This window comes from Equus przewalskii, chromosome 13 (assembly GCF_037783145.1).
Source record: "Equus przewalskii isolate Varuska chromosome 13, EquPr2, whole genome shotgun sequence".
Taxonomy (NCBI): domain Eukaryota; kingdom Metazoa; phylum Chordata; class Mammalia; order Perissodactyla; family Equidae; genus Equus; species Equus przewalskii.
The window spans coordinates 65050299-65070453 of record NC_091843.1 but is presented as its reverse complement, the minus strand read 5'-3'; positions in this window follow the sequence as shown (position 1 = coordinate 65070453).

Sequence of the window (20155 nt, the reverse complement as noted above, 5' to 3'; positions counted from 1 at the left end):
ACTTAAAGACATCGATTCGAAACAAGTGCCTGGATATGTCATAATGATTACGTATTCAGTTGAGGAAGATTTTGATTCAGTGACCAAAAATATAACATTAAAATAGTCAATCTGCAAGTTTGATATTACACACACAACTAAGGTTTTTTTCTGAAAAATGTCCCATTATGCATAGAAATTCCAAAGTATCTGCAGATTTCTGAAATGGATGTGTTAAGACTCAATTTCAGTTCCTAAAGAAAGTCTTGTTGACAGAGCAGAAAAGGCATGAGATGTGCTTAAGAAAGTGGAAACGGTTGTTCTGCGAACAATTGAAACATCTACTGCCCTAATTGTTGATCTTTTTCTTAAAACAGTTGTTTGTAGTAGAATTGAAATTTATTTCATTTAGTTAAAGGATGGAAACGCCTTTCTATTTCCCACAATATCCAACTGAAGAAAATAATGTCCAGAGATTTCACATGCTTTTTCAGTGGCAATTAATGGGTGACAGAGTTGTTAGCAACAGGATGTATGTTGTCTAGCTTTCTACACCAGCTAGTTCCCTTCCAATTCTCTGTGAATACAAATTCACTTACTGAACAAGTATTATATTACTCATAAAATGGATATATTGGTAAATCTCTGACAGGCTGTAGTACCCTACATTAGGGGCTAAATGAAAGAAGGGGGAGCGTCTTATCACAGTAAAGAGCAAGAAATGAAAAAGATTTCCACTCTCTTGTTGAGTGCTACAAGTAAGAAAGACTTGAAAGTAGAAATTAGCAGTCCCCTGCCTTCCAGTGACAACTATCCATTGTCTGGAAGTGACCACCAACTCATATACCCCACTACTGTGTGACAAAATCTATGGCAAATTGCTTGCAATGGGATCATGGAGAAAGGACATGAATCCTTTTCTCATATCTGGACAAAATTTGATACTATTATCAGGCTGTAAATATTTACTACACATTATAAATCTTAATTATGCAGCCATAAATATTATGGCACAAAAAGCTTTAGCATATTTCAGTATTTATTTGCTTTTAAGAAAATTTCAGTACACATTTTGTTTAGATTAAATTCAATCTAATTAAGAAATAAGAGTAATTGTATATTTTACATAATATATTATGTTATCTGTAATACAACATGTAAAATATAGATCACATTTGGTAATGAAAATAAATTAAGTCCAAAGCACTTTAAAGACACTCCCCAAATGTCATTTTTAGAAAAATAGCAGGGGTATGAGGCCAGTCAGTGGTGTACTTGAAATTTATCAGTTTAATTAAGTTTAACCACATGTTACTTTTTGCCAAATGGAATGAATTAAATTCTTTTGTATGTTTTATGGAAAAAAATTTATGCCTCACCTAAACCTTTGTCTTTCATCTTAAACTATCCTATTTTTTGTAACTGATTCAGCAAATATATTTACACATGAGATGTTCCTCATACAGCTCTCCAAACTTTGTTCTTCAGTGAAATATTTTTTTTTTCTCTTGCTCAACAGTATGATGAAATGATCATATGGGAACTGCCATATTTTGCATATCCCAGTCCTCTCCCAGCATTGATTAAACCAAAAATGGAACAATGGTACCATTTCCATCCCCATTAGTCCAGGTAATTTATTTAAGGATAGGTTCTCAGGATTAGTCAATATTCTTGAAAGAAACAGAACCAATAGGGTATAGGCTAGAGGCGGAGGGAGGAACCAAGGTTGCAATTCAAGTCAAAAGCCCATCTGCTGGCAGAATTCCTTCTTTTTCCAGATAGGTCAGTCTTTGTTTTATTAAGGCCTTCAAATGATTGGATGAGGCCCATTCACATTATGGAGGGCAATCTGTTCTACTCAAAGTCCACCAATTTAAGTGTTAATCTCATCCAAAAGACACAGAAACATCCAGAACAATGTTTGACCAAATACTAAGCACTGAGGCCCAGCCAAGTTACACATAAAATTAACCATCATAGGTACTTTTGTGAGGCTAGACTTGTCATTGGACATAGGTCTTAGAGTAGTACTCTCAATGCATCTTACATGTCCAGAATGAGAGATGTTAGTCTGAAAATTTCCAGCTGCTACACTATCCAGTTGCTTGGATAAAGGTATTCAGAGACCCCCTCCTCCCAAAAGAAATGATAGGTTAAAAAAGTAAAGATCAAAACTTGAAAAGGATCAAAAGTTCAGTGCTATAAAACCCTATCTGAGTCTGAAAGCCCATGAACCAGGAGCACTGATGTCCTAGGGTAGGAAAAGGTGGATGTCATGTCTTGGTTCAAAGAGAGAGAGCAAATTCACGCTTCCTCCACTTTTTTGTTCTATACAGGCCCTCCAGGAATTGGATGATGCCCACTCACACTGATGAGGGCAACAGTCTTTACTCAGTCTATTGACTCAAATGCAAATCTCTTCTGGAAACACCCTCACAGACACACCCAGAAATAATGTTTTATCAGCTATCTAGGAATCCCTTAGCCCAGTCAAGTTGACACATAAAACCAAAAATCACATCAGTCAAATCATGCTAATAAGAAAAGTATGGCAATAGTTAAAGCAGGAATTCTCAGTTCCTTTTAAATGGAGCCCATTTAAAAGAAAATATTCTCAGTTAATGAGCGTCATTGATTTAAGTTATTTTAATTAAAATATTAACTTTATTTAAATTATAAATTTTAACATAAGTACAGATTCCTTATGCTTATAGCTATACATCATAACAAAAATACAAAAATAAATACAAATAAAGCTATAAAATAATAAAAACTGAAATTAACATTAACCCAATGGGATGAACAATGATTAACTGAGTATTCTAGTCACACTATGATCACTTTGCCTGCTGTGACAGAGGTTTTATGTTACTTTGGTAGGTGTATTAGTTTGCTAGGGCCTCCACAACAAAGAACCACAAACTGGGTGTTTTAAACAATAGAAAGTTATCTTGCACTTCTGGAGGCCAGAAGTCCAAGACCAATGTGTCGATAGGGTTGGTTCCTTCTCAGAGCTGTGAAGAAGAATGTGCTCCATGCCTGTTCCCTAGCTTCTGTTAGTTTGCTGGCAATCTTGGGCGTTCCTTGGGTTGTAGCTCTCTGCCTTCATTTTCATGTGGTGTTTTCATTATGTGTGTCTCTGTCCGAATTTCCCCCTTTTGGAAGGATATTAGTCATATTAAAGTAGGGCCCACCCAAATGACTTCATCTTCATTAATTACATCTTCAATGAATCTATTTCCAAATAAGGTCACATTCTGAGATACTGAGAGTTAGGACTTCAACGTATAAATTTTGGGAGGACTCAATTCAACTCGTAAAAGCATGTCTCTATTAGTTTGGGCCACGTGAATAAAAGCTCCCACTTTTCTCTATTTGAATTTCTCTGAAACCTCCATTCACACAATATACCATGACTTTTTTCTTATTTACTTTTTAAAATTTGTACTTCTTGGTGTGATTTATCACTTAGTCACCAAAACCATGAGGAAGCAAACAAGTTCAAAGTCACCATCCAGATTCAAAATAAGCTTAAGCTATGTTTAAGTAAGATGATAAAAGATGTTTTTCAAAAACATTAAAATTTGTGGAAATTCACACGTAAACTCTCAGTTGAGAAATACAGGTTTAATGTGTGTAGCAGATGCTTTGAGTTCCCACCCAAATCTCCTTGGCACTCACAATCCTGACAGCTTCTTACTGCAAACACCTGTGACTCTGTCTGGAGGCATTCTTTGGCTATAAAAATATTCTCAGTCTGTGGGCAAGGGTCAAGGCAGAGGGCAAACAATTTAATGCCCCCATGAGTAGTATACAGCCAGTTGATGGATGGGGTTGATGGCTGGGAATCGCACTTTGGGTAGAATAACTTGGAAGCATTTCCCAGTGGGATTGAGCTTCAGTAACTCACAGTGGTCTCCTGCTTATTTATGCACCTGTATTGACTTCCTTTCCTTCTCTGTCTCAGATTCCTGCTCTGCTACTAGTGCTTCTTGAGAAGACCTACCTAGCAAACTGGTTAGACCCATAGCTAGGTTTGCTTCTGTGGGAAACCAGCACAAAATATGTTAGCTATAGCTAGATGTATACATTTTAATAAAGACAATGTTGAACGATCTCAGCTAAAGGAACGATTTTGCTGTAGAGGAGCTACACCTTTTCAGTGAAAGTCCTGTGAGTCCCACTTCTAAAATATCTCTCATATTCCAAAGTAGCTCTCGCATCCAGTCCTCCTCCCATTCCCATGCCTCTTTTAGTATCGCAACATCTTGCACTTAGATTATTTGCATAGCTTCAAGAAATGTCACTCTAACTCCACTCTCCCCTTTTCCATACATACTCCAAAATAGCATCCCAATTAGCTCTATTAAAGATCTCATTCCCCAGCATGCTTCACCATATACCATTTGTTCTAATCGCAAAGAACCACTGGAACTTCCTCCAAAATGAGTGATCCTTTCATGTGTCTCTACCTCTACCATGCTTTTCCTTCTGCCTGGAATGATCTAGAAATTCTCTGGGGGAATTTCTGCCAGCATTTCTAGCCTCTGTAAAGGACACTTCCCTTATTCTCTGGCATCTTTCTATCCTGACTCACATAGATAGGATTCTTATTGGTGGTATAATTTGTACCATTATTAATGCACATCAGAATATTGTAATTATTTTCACATGCTTTTTTATTTCATCTGTTAAACACTCAACACTTTGAGGAAAATCATAGTCATCTCAATGTTTCCTGTGCCAGGTTAATAGGTGTTCAGTAAAATATTATTCAATAAATGAATATACATTATAGTAATGTTCAAGACTCCATGTTTGGCCTAGAATTTGGGTCAATATGGTGAAGTACTTTACTGAAGATTCGCTGGCAAAACACGATATTAGGGTCAGAAGTCAACTAAAAATGCATCCCCCATTCCTGACCTCGAATTACACATTTCTGCTGTAGTCTCTGACTTGTATGCAACAAGAGGAGCTAGGCTTCTTTGTCATTTCCTTAGTTCGGACTAAGAAAGTGTGATTCTTAGTCTGAGAAGTAATGATGAAACGATGGGGAATGGTATTAGAGCATTACCTGGAGGAGAGAAGGTGGGTGTAGGGGAACAGAAAGAAAACTACAATGTAGCTAGACATACACACTCAGACTCAGGAAGAGAAGGGAGACACACACTACTTCCAGCCATATTGCTTCACCCAGCCTATTTCACCATCTGCTGGAGTAGCTCTCCCCGTTTCTAGAGAGGGAATCAGAACAGACAGCTGCTGTAAAGAGCCTTTCATCCTGGACACAGCCTCCTTGAAGCCAATCCAAAACTGACAGCTTTGACTCGGGTTTGCTACTGCTAAATTGCAAACAAGCACATCAGTTATTACAGGCTCCTGGAGGTAGAGCAGTGTACTCTGGTTACTTCATAGCAGTGATGGTTTGTGGTTTGTATTCAAGGAAAATTAGGGAAGAGAGGAAGCTACCTTAGCAGACGCACCAGCCCTCATGAAGAACTAAACCTTTTTCACTTTGCTGGAGATGCAATAGCTGACCCAATCTTTTTCACTCTGTATTTTCATAATAATCAGGCTAATTGAAAGTTCTCATCCTTTGCCTCTTCCCTAAATATCAATATTTTCCAAAGATCTTCCTCTTTCATTTTCCCAGCGTTCTTTGCTTATTTCTATACTAACCCACCTATGACTTTCTTTAGTGTCAGGCATATGTAAATAACACACATATGTTCCAGACTTTATTCTTGGCTCTAAAAATGATTTTATTTTTTAAATATATTTAAAAATAATTCAGTGTTGAAATCATTCCATCATTCCTCTGTCCTAACAAAATTTTTGTCAATGTTTGAAAGTTCCTTATAATCTTTTTACATATGCCTGTACATTTTACGTAGCTTTAAATAATAATGTGTTTACAATTTGTAACACAATTTTCATTTGACAATATATTATATAGATATACTGTTTAAAAACTTCATAAATTATTTTATAACAACATGGTATTCCATTAAGAGAACAATCATAATCTAATTGACTATTCCCTTATTGTTGGGTACATTGACTGCATGAGAAGTTTCATGTAACATTTTAAGAAACTATTTTCATAGTTAGGGTTTATATCTTGCTTTTATTTTTGCATAGGAAAACATCTCATAATCAGGATTAAAAGTAAGGAGGAATAGCATCAAAATGTGTGAATTTTTAGCTTCTGATAAATATTCCATAAGAGTTGTGAGATACATATCCTTTTTTGGTTGTAATTTTGATCTTGTGATGTATAATTATATATATATTTTTTAATTATTAAGGGAAATAAAATTTCGTTAGTGTTTTCAATTAGGTTTACTTGATTCATTTGAACAAGTTAGGATATTTGCATGTTTTGTTTACCAGGTAGCTTTCTATGTTTGCGAATTGGTCTTTCATATGATTTGACTATACTTGTTGGCAGACCTATATTTTTAATTCAGTATTAAATGTGCTCACCTAGATGCACTTTAATTCATTTTGATGTGCTTTTTTTTAACTCTTCACATAATTGTGATCATATTATATATATTTTCATTTAATACTTTTTCAATGTTGACATGAACAAATTCATGTTATTATAAAGTCATAAATACAATAAAATAACTATAATAATAATAACAAATAGCTATAAAATGGTTAGCCACATAATTATCTTTGTCCACTGGCTGTATTAAAATATTGCCATACTACACTGGTGAACTAAGTCTTACAATGTCTCACCGTTTCACTGTGTTAAATTTGTCTTAAGTACAGAGATAAGGGAAGGATGGAAAAGACAGTGAGAGGTATTTACTACTCACATCAGTCCTTTTAGGAGGATGTAGATGCAGTTTCCTTGGCATGACACCCTCCTTCATGCATATGTATTACACTATCATATTGACAAATAGCAACATATGTTCCTATAATATTAAGTAAAACACTGCATGATATTAAGGGATCAGAAGCACCACAGATGCTAACAAAGATCATCTGAATATTACATAGCTTCTTCCCCAATTGTACCAACTTTTGTGTAAGCAATTGTACCTGGAAAATCACAGCCGTATTCAAATTACAGTTCATAATTCGTCTCCTTTAAAAATTGAGAACACCACCTGTTTTCATTCTGCTTTTTTAAAAAAAAGGTTTGATAGGATTAGGAAACACATCTCGTCTTTGTTTTTAGCTGGCCCATTTTGAAAATTGGGGTCATGGATGATGGCTTCCTGAGTGGGGCAGCAAAAGCAATGGTAATGGAGAAACATTAAAAAGATTCAGATGTGTGGTTCTGAGCAGCATTTGCAAATGTGTGAGTGCATTGACATGCTTGATTATGCAAAAGCTGAGCTGTGCAAATCATAATAATAAGCTTTCTCATTAGATTTCCTGCATTTCTGCTTCTTGATCAGCCAGAAATATGGCCAAGTGTTCCCGTTCTTTTGAAATTTCCCATTTACACTTGTTTCAACTGCTCAGAGAAAAATAGGGAAAATAGAGCAATGAAATAAGATTTTAATTAAAGGAGAAAATGGAAAATGTTCAAATTTCATAAAACTCAAAAGACTTGTGTGCTTTGGTTATAGTCAGCTTGCAAACAAAATTTTACTTGGCACTCATAAAAGTTAAATCAGTTCATAAGTCAATAACTAAAGTAAAGAATGTAGTCCAATGATGTTAAAAGTAAACCTAAAAATGATAATTTAAGAAGGCTAATTGAATCATTTATTTCAGAAAGAAAGGTTTTGTTCACAAAGTCAGTGCCATCCAGAATAAAGTATAATAATAGTAATAATAGAGAATTATTTGAAAGGAATGACAAAACTAAAAACATTTTGCAGTTTTCAAAGATATGTCCAGATATTCAAAACTGTTTTACCAGTTCAAAATGTTTTATTTCCATTTTTAATGGAAATACATACATGTAATTAGTAGTTACTTATGGGGATACTAAAAATAAAATTAGGAACTCATTTAACACGACCAATGACTAGTTTTTACCCTTGTGATACATCAGGATCCTCCTTGTAGACCAAAGTGCATTAAAATGATTTTGTGTTAACAATAATGTGGTTTGTATGGCTTCCCAATTTAATATCACCTAAGACAGTGACCAGAAGAAGCTGCAAAGATTCTTGGTCTAAGTTATAGGCACTGGCACTACATATTCTACAAATGAAACCATTTTTGCTTGCTGTAGATAAAAGCAGAGGTATGTTTCCCATCAGGTATGTGGAGGTAAATGCTAATTTGCTTGATTGTCTTATTACATTGGAAATTATGTTGTATATAGTATTTATTCCAGTGTTATAGTGACAGAGAATCAGAATAGGAGTCATGGGCAGGAAGTAATTTAAAGATCAGTTTTGAACCCTAAAATTCCACTCCACTATGGTTACAACAACCTCTGAACTTCCCAGGCTCAAGCAAACAGCAATTCCTAAGGTCTTGTCCTCACTACTCATCCGAGATCAAGACCAAACACATACCATAGGGAGATGGGGACCTCCAGTTGGAAAAATATGATTGGACTCTAGGTTGCAAGCCCAATGATCTCCTTTAACCTACTTCTGTACCCCAAGTTAGTTCACCCCAGCCACTCACATATTTCAAACTTAGTTGTGTGAATATGGAGACAAGTAGGACATTCTGTTATTTTGTAAATCTGAGTCCATGGTGTCATGTAGTTTGCATCTTCCATGCCCTAAATATATATTCCACTTTTCTGTATACTCTGCTCACTGCATTTTATTGTTATTCACTGAACTCTTACAATGGGCATATGTGGAACCACACAGGAATCTACTCAGGAAAAGATCACACAACCCATTTTTTGGAGTTCAGTATATCTCAGCACTACACTTCCCATACTGCCCACTTGTCCTTCATAATGCTCTGAATTTCACACACTTTTAGATAGAAAGACTGATAGTCTCACTTTGTTATCAGTCAGGCATATGGTTAAAAAAGGACTTTGGTCCAAGCACCTTACATCTTAACTTTACAGAAGCATTCCACTGGAGTCTTTCTACTTCCTTCCCTCCATGATCTATACTGTTTCCAAATTCTCCAGAGTGTAGACAAGTTTTCCTTACAACCAATATACTTCCCCCAGCCCCACCACTTCAATCCCTCTGAACCTTGCTGTCCCCGCCTCAACACACAAGTGTATTATTAATCCTCCCTATGACTTCCAGCTTGCTCTTTCTTGGTCTGCATTTACTAAGTGTTCACTATGAGAATCTAACCAAAATCCCCATAAGGGCTCAGTGACATTTAGCTTCAAAATAAGTCAAATAATCAAAATTATATAATTAAGATTTTAAGAGCTTAGACCTCAGCACTTTTGGATATCTCACTAAATTAATAACCCACATTATGATTTTTTCAACAGTAAGAGTCAAGAAGAAATTAACTTATTTCAATAGTTAAAAGTAATATACAATTTATACTTGGCATTTTATAGAGAAAAACATTTAGATTTGAATAATTTATGTCATAGATATGCAGAAAGCACTCTACACAAAGTAAATAATGAGGAATTACTGAATTATACTAGGAGTTATCTACCCCTGACCACTGCCCACTCTGTACCTACCTTCCTCTCCCCAGAAGGTCAATACCTGGATCATGTTCCTTGTCCAGCCCTATGACCAGACACACTCACCACCTCATTTCTCTAGCAATATTCTGCAAATTCCTTTCTTATCTTATAAGCTTTATTGAGATTCCAATGACTAGCTATGGTGTTATTTGTGGATCTGTTTTCATAGAGTGTTCAAGGTATACAGTTCTTTAAGCCAAAGTTGCGATTTAATGAGAAATTGCTTACCCAACAATCAACCAAGGTTTTGGTTTTTTTCTTTCTCCCAGACTTGATCCACTCAAAATTATAAGCACCATGAAAGCAGATACTTAGTTAACAATACTGTATTATATATTTGGAAATAGCTAAGAGAGTAGATTTTAAAAGTTTTCACCACAAAAATAATTGTAACTCTGTGAGGTAATATGTATGTTAATGAACCTTATTTTGGTAATGATTTCACAATATGTACATACATCAAATCATTGTGTTGTACACCTTAAACTAACACAATATTATATGTCAATTATACCTTAATAAAGCTGGGAAAAAAGCAGATTTTGGGGGGGTGGTATTTTGCCCACTATTATACACTCAAGGCTGACTACTACAGAGTGTGGCAAATAGAAGGCAGTCAGTATTTTCAGAAAAAGTTAGTAAGTTAATGAATGAATATCAGAGTCTTTACTCCATCATGCAGATAACTTTTTATGCAAAAAGCAACATTGTCCAATGAATATATTTTATATAAATTGATAATGCTAAACACTATATATAGAAAGTGGCTTACAGATCCATATTTATTTAAAAATCAAAGAAAAAACATTTCATTTTGTTTTTAGGTGAGGTTATGTAATTCATTGCTTTAATAAAGTGTTAGTAAACTATTGAAAATCTATAAGACTTTTCCAAAGCACCCCTCTTAACTCTATATCATCTTCTCTTAGCTCTTAACATATCTTCTTTCATCAGTCAATCTAGTAACATAATTTTTACTCAGCTCCAGATAATTCTTTGGTGGGGAAAGACATTTTTTCTCTTTGTTAAATTGTAGGAAATCGTTTCCATGTGGTATCTCTTACTAGAGGCTTTGGTCAAAGAGGGAGTTATTCAACAACACTCTGACCTTTGACTCCTCCAAAAGATGCATCAGAAATATTCATAAATCCTGGAAATAAATATTTACAGGCATTCTCTCTCAAGTCTTAAAACTGATGCTAGTCACTCCCAATTAGGTCTTAAGGATCTCATGAATGAAAAATTCTAATCTCTTACAGTTACTTATTTCTTATTTTCAAAAATTTTAAAAATTTTGATATTCTATTAAAAACAGAGGGTTGTCCGGGAACAACATCTGGGACTGCTTAACTAATCTAATTTTCTTAAGTTATTTTACTAATATTCAGTCGATTAAGAAATGGTGGTGCTCTTCACGCTGCAAGTCAATGTGATCATTTGCAAGCTGCTATATTTTCTTGATTTAATATTTTTTAAAATGAGAGACCAATGAGGCCAATTAATATTAGCTCTACAAACAATTAATTTTACATTAAAAATAAATGGCTTCAATTGATCACAGTTCTCATCTGCTAGAACGCAGTGCTAATTTGGGAATGACAGGGAGCATAGCCATGTGAAGAAGATCACGAACTAGATTTGAGTTGTACTTTAAAGAAAACTCTTTGGATTAGTGAAGAATGTTGATAAAATGTCGCAGTGAGCAATGAAAAAAATGTCTTCATAAATGCTTGGATGCTAAGATTAACCTGTGCCATAATGTACACAAAGAATAAATGATCAAAGATACCTTGAATCACATGAGAAACACATTTATGAAGGAAAGGTGACTACTCTCTGCTGTTGAGAGAGAGCACTTGGAAATTTTCAAATTGTGACACAATCCTACAAGTTATATAGAAGCTCGAATTTACTTTTAACAAGTTACGGTATTTCCTAAGTTCTATTTTAATAATAAATAATTTGTACTTACAAAAGCAATAGTTCAATTTGAAATAAGCAGCATGCAGAGAATCTATAAAGCATTTCAAGATATGGTGCTGGCACAACTAGATATACATAAACAAAAAATTAACATAAAATGCGTCATAGACTTAAATGGAAAATGGAAACATTTTGAAGAAAACACGGGAGAAATATCTATGTGAGCTTGGATTTGGTGATAAGTTTTTGACACAATACCAAAAGCAAAACTTTTTATGAAAGAAAAAATTGATAAATTGGACTTTATTAAACTAAAAACTTCTGGTTCACAAAAGATACCATTAAGAGTGTAAAAGATAAGACACATACTAAGAGAAAATATTTGAAAAACATATATCTGATAAAGTCCTTTCATCCAATATGTTTAAAGAAATGCTAAAACTGAACAATAATAAAATAGCAACTCAATTTCAAAAATGGACAAAAGATCTGAACAGATAACTCACCAAAGGAGATAAACAGATGGCAAATAAGCTTACGAAAAGATGCTCAATGGCATGTTATTGGGAAAATGCCAGTTAAAACAATGAATTAACACCATATACCAATTAAAATGGCTGAAATCTAAAAAACTGACAATACCAACTTTTGTTGATAATTCAGGGACAGGAATTTTCATTTATTGTTGATGGGAATGCAAAATGGAACAGCCACTTTGGAAGGAAGTTCAGTGGTTTCATACAAAATGAAACATAGTCTTTACCATATCATTCCACAATCGTACACCTCGGTATTGATTTGAAAATTTATATCCAAACAGAAATCTGCACACAAATGTTTATAGCAGCTTTATTTAAACTCACCATAAACTGGAAATAATCAAGATGTATTTCAGTTGGTGAACGGATAAAGAACTCTGTTACAACCGTAACGTAGACTACTATTCAACATTAACAAGAAATGAGCTATTAAGCCATGGAAAAATTTTGAGGAATCTTAAGTATATATTTGTAAGCTTAAAAAAAAAAGTCTGAAAAGGCTGCATACTGTATGAGGCCATTTATATGACATTCTGGAAAAGACAGAGATATACAGATGATAAATGGATCTGTGGTTGCCAGGAATTCGGGGTAGGGGGTTTGTATAAGTCAAGTACAGGATTTTATAGGCTGATGAAACTACTCTGTATGATAATGTAATGTTGAATATATGAAACTATGAATTTGTCAAAACCCATTTGTTTTCTTTACAACAGAAAGAATGAATATTACTATGTGCAAATTAAAAATAAATCTTGTAGGAATTGAGAGGATCCAGCATGGAAGGTAGAATGTGACCAAGCAGTCTTAACTGTATTATAAATGTAGCAGACAGCCTCGCTGAAGGAGAATGGGGACAGGGCACTAGCCTAAGTAACTTGGGAAATGAGTGGAGTCCATAGGACTAGGGCAAAAGTAACTTTACATAAGTATTGGACTCTAGTTGATAAAGTTATTTCCCAAGGGAATATTGTTTAAAAGTCTGAAACTACTATGCAGGTATACTGTAATTGTATAATTAAATAAACAGGCAGAGGTAGTGACAGTCAGGTTTCCCTTTGCTGGAATGGGAGGTTGCAGATAAGCAAGGGGAGAAGCAAAGATAATCCATGTGGCAATGGAATAGATTTGCAGAAATAAGTACAGACTCATTTTTAGTTGTGTATATCTTACTCATATCTCGTATGAAAGAAGACTATACCAGGAGAAAACAATTTTTCTTTCCTCAAGGTTATAGAGAGCTACTAAAGAATTTTGAAAAGAAGAGTGAGATAACATATTTTAAAGAACTTAGAATAATGTCTGACACAGAGTAAGCATTAACTAATATAAATATTTGCTATCATTAGAAAGGTCAATTTTGCAGTAGAGTTTTGAAAAGGAGAGAGATGATACATCTCTTTATCTTTTAATGCAAATTAAATTAATTTAAGCAAGGTGTATTTCAGTCCATATTCTTATCATTAGAAAAGTGCATAGAGAGGTCACGTGAGGTTAAGTCAAGTACGTGATAGAGCCAGAATGAGACATATGAATGTCTTATTTTCCTTTCTAAGTGCAAATCACACATCTCCTATTTTCAGTAGCATATCACAAAATCAGGAAATGAAGGGTTGATGAGAGTTTGCCTAGTTATTTTTGTTTTTTTAGATTATGCCAAATTTATTCCTGTTTAATATCAAGAAGAAAGAATAAACATTGAGTGTCTAATGTGTAAAGGAAATTATTCTGGTAGCTGAGGTTGCAAAAGCTCTGCAATATTCTTCCCATCGTGGAGAAGTTCATCATCTCTTTGGGAATATAAGCAGAGACATATTATCATGATGATGAAGATACTCAGAAGTTCTCTGGAATTCAAATCTTTTATTTTACTGACTAAGGAACTATGACTCTGAGAGCAAAATCACGAGCACAATGCCCAACATCTTGGTGCTGGACCTGGATCAAATCAGGTCTTCTGATTCTTGGTTTTTTACTGTTTCTTCTACTTTATTTCATTCTTTCTCTAGTAGATTGTCATATACAAATTATTTCATTTTAAAAATAAGTATATGTTATATATTGTTGAAGGAAATAATTCCTCAGATTTCTGTGAAGATGAATTTCTTTTGCTCTTCCCCATGAAGTTGAGATAAACTACCTGATAGCCAAACACAAAAGAGAAATGGATACATGTGGCTCAGTGTCATCTTCCCTTCCTTTCTCAAGCTGTGGATGTCCACGGGAAGCATACCCTCTCTGACCACTATTCGATGATGTTTAGAGGCAGCTGCCTCACCGAGGCCAAGAGACTGATTATTCAGGGTTGCTGGTAACTGCTGGGTTATGCAATTCATAGGATTTTTGGAATGTTTTGCATTTGGCCACAAATAGACAATGTGTAGCATTTGAAGAGCAAATAAAACTAATCATTAAAATCAATGAGATAGATGAAAAAGCTAGAGCATGTTAGGATGAAAATATATCCATATGCTGCATAATGGGTTTTTTCCCCCCTAGTATTTTCAATAACCTAGCCCTCTCAATGGAGAGAGTCAGTTACCAGGGGGCAGTCATCTTTAGTCTACAGTCCATGATGGGATCTTAGTTGGGAGAGTTAGTCTAATTTTTCTTTCCAGACTTATCAGCTGTGAAGCAGTGAACTTGGTAAGTTTGTCTGCATGGCCGACTAAAATTTTCCTTTGGTGGGTTGTTCCTGCAGAAACCAAGCAGATCCGTTTAGATCTCACATTATGACATCCCATTCAAATTAAACTTTTATCAGTAATAAAAGTGATATTTTGATTTCTTAATGTCTTTTTGTCTTGAGCAGAGATGTAGCTGCTGTTTACCGGGCATTTTAAAACTCCCAAAATCTTTGTCATGGATACCTGGAGAAATGTGTATAAAATATAATTTACCCTGTGCTTGATTACAAAGTATACAAAATAATAGAATGTAGAAAATAGTAAAGTAAGAAGAAATGATTGCCTTTAAAATCATCACATAATCCTTTGAATGTATGTGTACATTAAACAAGAAATAAAATTGACTAAACAATATATTCGTATTATTTTCAAAATCGTCAATTTTAAAATCTGCTTAATTTTGAATACAGATGCATCAGAATATATAGTAAGTCTTTAAAATTTTTAACACATTTTAATATTAAAAAGTCTGTTACAGACAACATAGAAATACCTAAATCCTTATCAGATATTTCTGACAATTTTCATAGAATAGATATTTAAAAGTTAAGTATCTTGAAAAAATCACATTTTTTGTCACAAATGTACTATTTATAGGCAAAAATGAGAGTAGAATTTGTTTTTTAGGGATTGGTTGATTGTTTATTTGTGCCAGGGACTGGAAGGGAGCACACTTAGGGTGGGGAGATCGTGCAGACCTGAGCTGTCCAACACATTAGTCACTAGCCACATATGGCAATTTAAACTTAAATTCAAAATTTGGTTCTTCAGTTGCACTAGCCACATTTTAAGTTCTCAAAAGCCCCACACATGGTTAGTGGCTACCATATTGGACAGCGCAGATCTAGAAATTTCCATCATCACTGAAGCTTCTATTGGACAGAGGTGATTTAGAAGACTCTTGAGGTACACTATCTATGGTGGAGACGAGGAGGATCTAAGCTGAAACAATGGCGATGACATGGAGAGGAGGAATCTCTCTGAGACACTTGATGTAATGCAGAGTGATGAGAAGGGGGATGCATTTAGGGTGTCTTCTAGGTTTCTCCCTGAGCTAAATGGGTAGATGGTAGAACCATTCACCAAAAAACTAACTAAAGGAGAAGGAGCAGGATTTGAGAAAAGAGTATGAAATCAGATTTGTACCCAGTGAGCGAGAGGCAACCCTGGAATAGATAGTGGTCTGAGAGGGGCTGCTGGATCTCAGAACATGATCTGTGGGTAGTATGGTAAAGACAGAATTCCAAGGAAGGAGCAGGAGCCATGGATAGGGCCTGGAGCCTTGCACTTGGGTGAGGGTTCTGCATGAGATGATCAGAGACTAGCATCAGGGCCTGGGGAGACCTGGCAGTTTGGGCAGGATTTTCAAACTGTGAGTCTTGAAATAAACAGAATAAGTCTCCACCAGCATTAAAAAATAATATAGAAAACATTAATATGCTTTTCATATAATTTGAGTAAAGATATTTTCCTGAAGCTTTTGTTATGAATACATTTACTCACATGTATGTATACTGGGTTTCAAGGTAAAACACATTTCTGGGTTGTGGTCTAATTAGTTTGAATGTCACTGATTTATAAAATGAGCACCACAGACTATAGCTACACATGAACTGGGACAGTGTCCTTTTTCTCATCACCCTGAATCCTAGCACATAGTAGACACTCAGTAAAGACATACTTCGTGAAGGATGAATCAATGGGCCAGAGAAGTAAGAGGAACCCAGGCTAAGAGTGACTCAGAAACTAAAGAAGGATAAGAGAGAAGAGAGAAATAACTCAGTGTCAGATGTCAGTGATTTGGTAATACTGAGAGCATGGATGACCTTATCTCTGCAATTTCTGTGGATTTGCAGGAGCAGAAGTCAGACTGCAGAAGTAAATGGGAGGTGAGGAAGTGGAGATGAGACAAATGACAGCAGAGCTTGAGAGACAGTTGTTTTGTATTGAAAACATGACAGTTCAATATTTGCCCAGAAGAGACTGTACAGGAAAAGCATACTCTAGAACTGTGCTGTCCAATATCAAAACCACTAGCCACATATGACTATTTAAATTAGAATTAATTAAAGTAAAAGTGTACTTCCTTAATAATACTAGCTCCATTTCAAATACTCAATGGCTACATGCGGCTAGTGGCTATATGGTATTACCCAGAGCTGGTACAGAACATTCCCATCATTGCAGAAGGGTCTACTGGACAGTGATGCTCTAGAAAATAGTTTTAATTTGTATGTCTGTGCTGGCTTTAATAAAACACGCTTCCATAAAACAGTGCCCCCCAACATCCTCCTACCCAAAATGTTATCTACATCCAGCAGAAAAAGTGTTGGGGGATTATATTATAGTCTATACATATGAGATCACATTTGGTTCAGCGAGTGAGAGTCAACCCTGGGAGAGGCCAGTAGAAGCATCGGGAAGCTTGGGATGTGACCTAGGGGCAGCTTGGGCATTACAGAGTGCCTGGCGTATTTTAAATACTCTACAATATTTGATATTAAAAAACCATATAAATCAATACACTCAAGGAGGATGAGACCATTGGAATTAGTGATCAGGAGATGATGTGTGGCTTTGCAGAGAGCAATTGCAGTGCAAGGGCAAGAGCTGAAGCCCTGCTGCTATGCGCTTGAGGAGTGAGTGTAACTGAGAGTAACTAAGGCAGCCAATACAGATGCTATGAAAAAAAGTGTTAATCCAAAGGAATAGACAACAACATCAAATATGTTCATTTAGCAATTATTTAGAACATGTGAAGGAAAAAAATGAAACTTTTAATATTTTTTGAATTCTTTGCTGTATACTCATCAATTACTCTTAGATCATTTAAACTCCAGGTCTATTGTGCATTAATTGCTCATCACATAAACCATCTTCTGGGGTAATGCTTATACACCAAGAAAATAAAAAAAAAACTAAATCATAACTGTACAATGTCGGTAGCATATAAATTATTTATATTTGGTATTACTAAAAATAAAGGTCATCTAGACCCTATTTTATAAACCATAAGGAAATAAAGTAGATATTTCCTCTCTTATTCCTGGCCTATCTATTTTAAATGCTTCAGTTAATAATTATTTAATAGAAACTGTATAATTCACAGGGTTAGATAATAAAAGAAACTGGAATTACAGCAATTTTGCATCGCAAAACCACAGGCTGACACTTAAAGCCCTGAAAATCAGGAAACCAGAACCATTACTGGGAAAACAGGTAAAATGCACTGCTTGTGTTTGCTTAATGAGAGGATAAAGCTCTCACCATTATAAAGGTGAGGGTTTTTTAATTTAATTGAGGGTTTCCTTTTCTGGCTTTCCAGAAAGTCAAGCATTTTCTTCTTCTGCAACAACTGGAATTTGTTATCTTCTTGTCACCATTTCGTTCATCATTTCACTTTGACTGCATAGAACTATTTTACATTGTGTCATTTGCCTGAGACTTTCCCCTTCCCATAGGAATAATAATTGGAACTGAGATTATTTTTAAAGTTAAAGAGAAAACTGGAGGCAAAGATAGGGTATGACTCCTAGGACATCATACTCTTCTTTCTTCCTCCCTTCCATGGGTGCTTAATGAACTGTAGAGAACCACCGTCTTGTGGAAGAGAAGCGATGAACAACCTCAGTAGTCTCAAAACTAATGACTACAGAAAAGACAACGTGCTCTGCCATATTGTAACCATGTCATTCTCACAATGAATGAATTGCTGTTGATACACTGTAAAATTTTGCTGTATACAAATTATTTTTGGCCTCAAAGGATATATATTTTTCTCCATTTTCCTGGAAAATCAGCATCTAATTATTTTTCCATGAAACCATACCTTCTGTTTCTTTGGTTTAAAATCTCTACCTACCAAAGTCAAAATTTACCATTCTGTACAGTAATCACAACAACAAACATTTTCCTCAATGTTTACACAGTGATTTACAAATTTTGCATATGCATTCAAAACTTGTTGGGTTTTTAAAAAAATTCTTCTTTGCTTCCTTATAGATTTCCACTAGTTGGTGGAAAATATCTCAAAAGGGTATTTTAAAATAAGTTAATGAGAAATTTAAAAGTTCTTTTATTGCTGATTTTTTTTGCCATCAGCACATAAGTTGTTCCCGTGTGTCATCCACAGATATGAGAAATCATCCCTTACCCTTATTGTTTATTACTATCTTCCAATATTTCATCATTGTTCTAACTTAATCATTGCTAAACTGCTGGGCTTTACATATTTACACCTTTTAAACTTCTCCTCAGCAGGTTTTTCAACCCTTTTATCATCCCCTTTTTGGAGCCAGGCTCCCTTGATTATCAGATAATGCCAGGATTGAAGCTGAACATACATATTTACAGTTAATTCTGACAGTAATGTATTTAGGAAAAATATTTTTTCTTTAATAAATATAATCTTACTGCCTTCCATAGTTAATTTAAATAAAGACATTTATTTTATTATTATTTTGGACTTTTATTCAATGTTAGTAGTTTCTTTTTTGAATTTCTCAGTTTGTGACAAGATGTATGCCTTTTGGTTGCTTGTATTTTTAATACACCTAGCTCTCTTTTGTTAGTTGATATGGTAGGAGAGGAAGAACTATTCCTCTAGCCCCTAGGCTCTTCTGTCTGGCCTAAGATTTAAACTGACCTGAGACAGAATAATAGGAGAAAATCCAACAAATTTAATAATATGTATACATGGGAGAAACTCAAGAAAACTGAGTAACTCATCAAAACGGCTGAAGCCACCACCTTAAATACCATCTTCAGCTAAAGACAAAGGAGGATGTTGGGGATAGTGGTTTGAGCCTTCAAAAGGGAGGGAGGCAATTCACATGAAGATAAAAAAGCAAATGTTTGGTAAACAAATGTTTGCCATGACATTCAGAAACAATGAGACATGGAGAGGACTTTGATGAAATGGGACTTGCTAGGTTCCTCCCTGTCTACTACACCTAGTTTATATTATTATCTATGGTGATAGCTCCTTTCTTTTTTTTTTACACACAAAGATAAATTTCATAACAGATAATCTAATTTTGCTTAATTGGAACTGCTTCTGAAGGAGGCCTTCTATCTTAAATTCTTATAGGTAGTTGGGGGAAGGCTGAAGTTTCTTCCTGAGTCTTTTGTTCTTAAAAACAATCAAGCCAAAGAGACACATTTTGGGGTGACAAATTATGATCCCCCACTATACGTATACTTTTTTAATTGTAAAGTGTATTGGATGGATGAGACTAGTGTTCAATAGGAATGCAGGCAGCATGGGATCATTTGTTGATGCTGTTGGTTGAGGCAATTGTTTGAAGAGAGCACTTGGTTGTGAAATTCACTTATTTAGTTAGTTTTACTTCCTGCCTGATTACTGACTTTGACGAAATACATGACTCAGTTGGAAATTGTATTTCTTT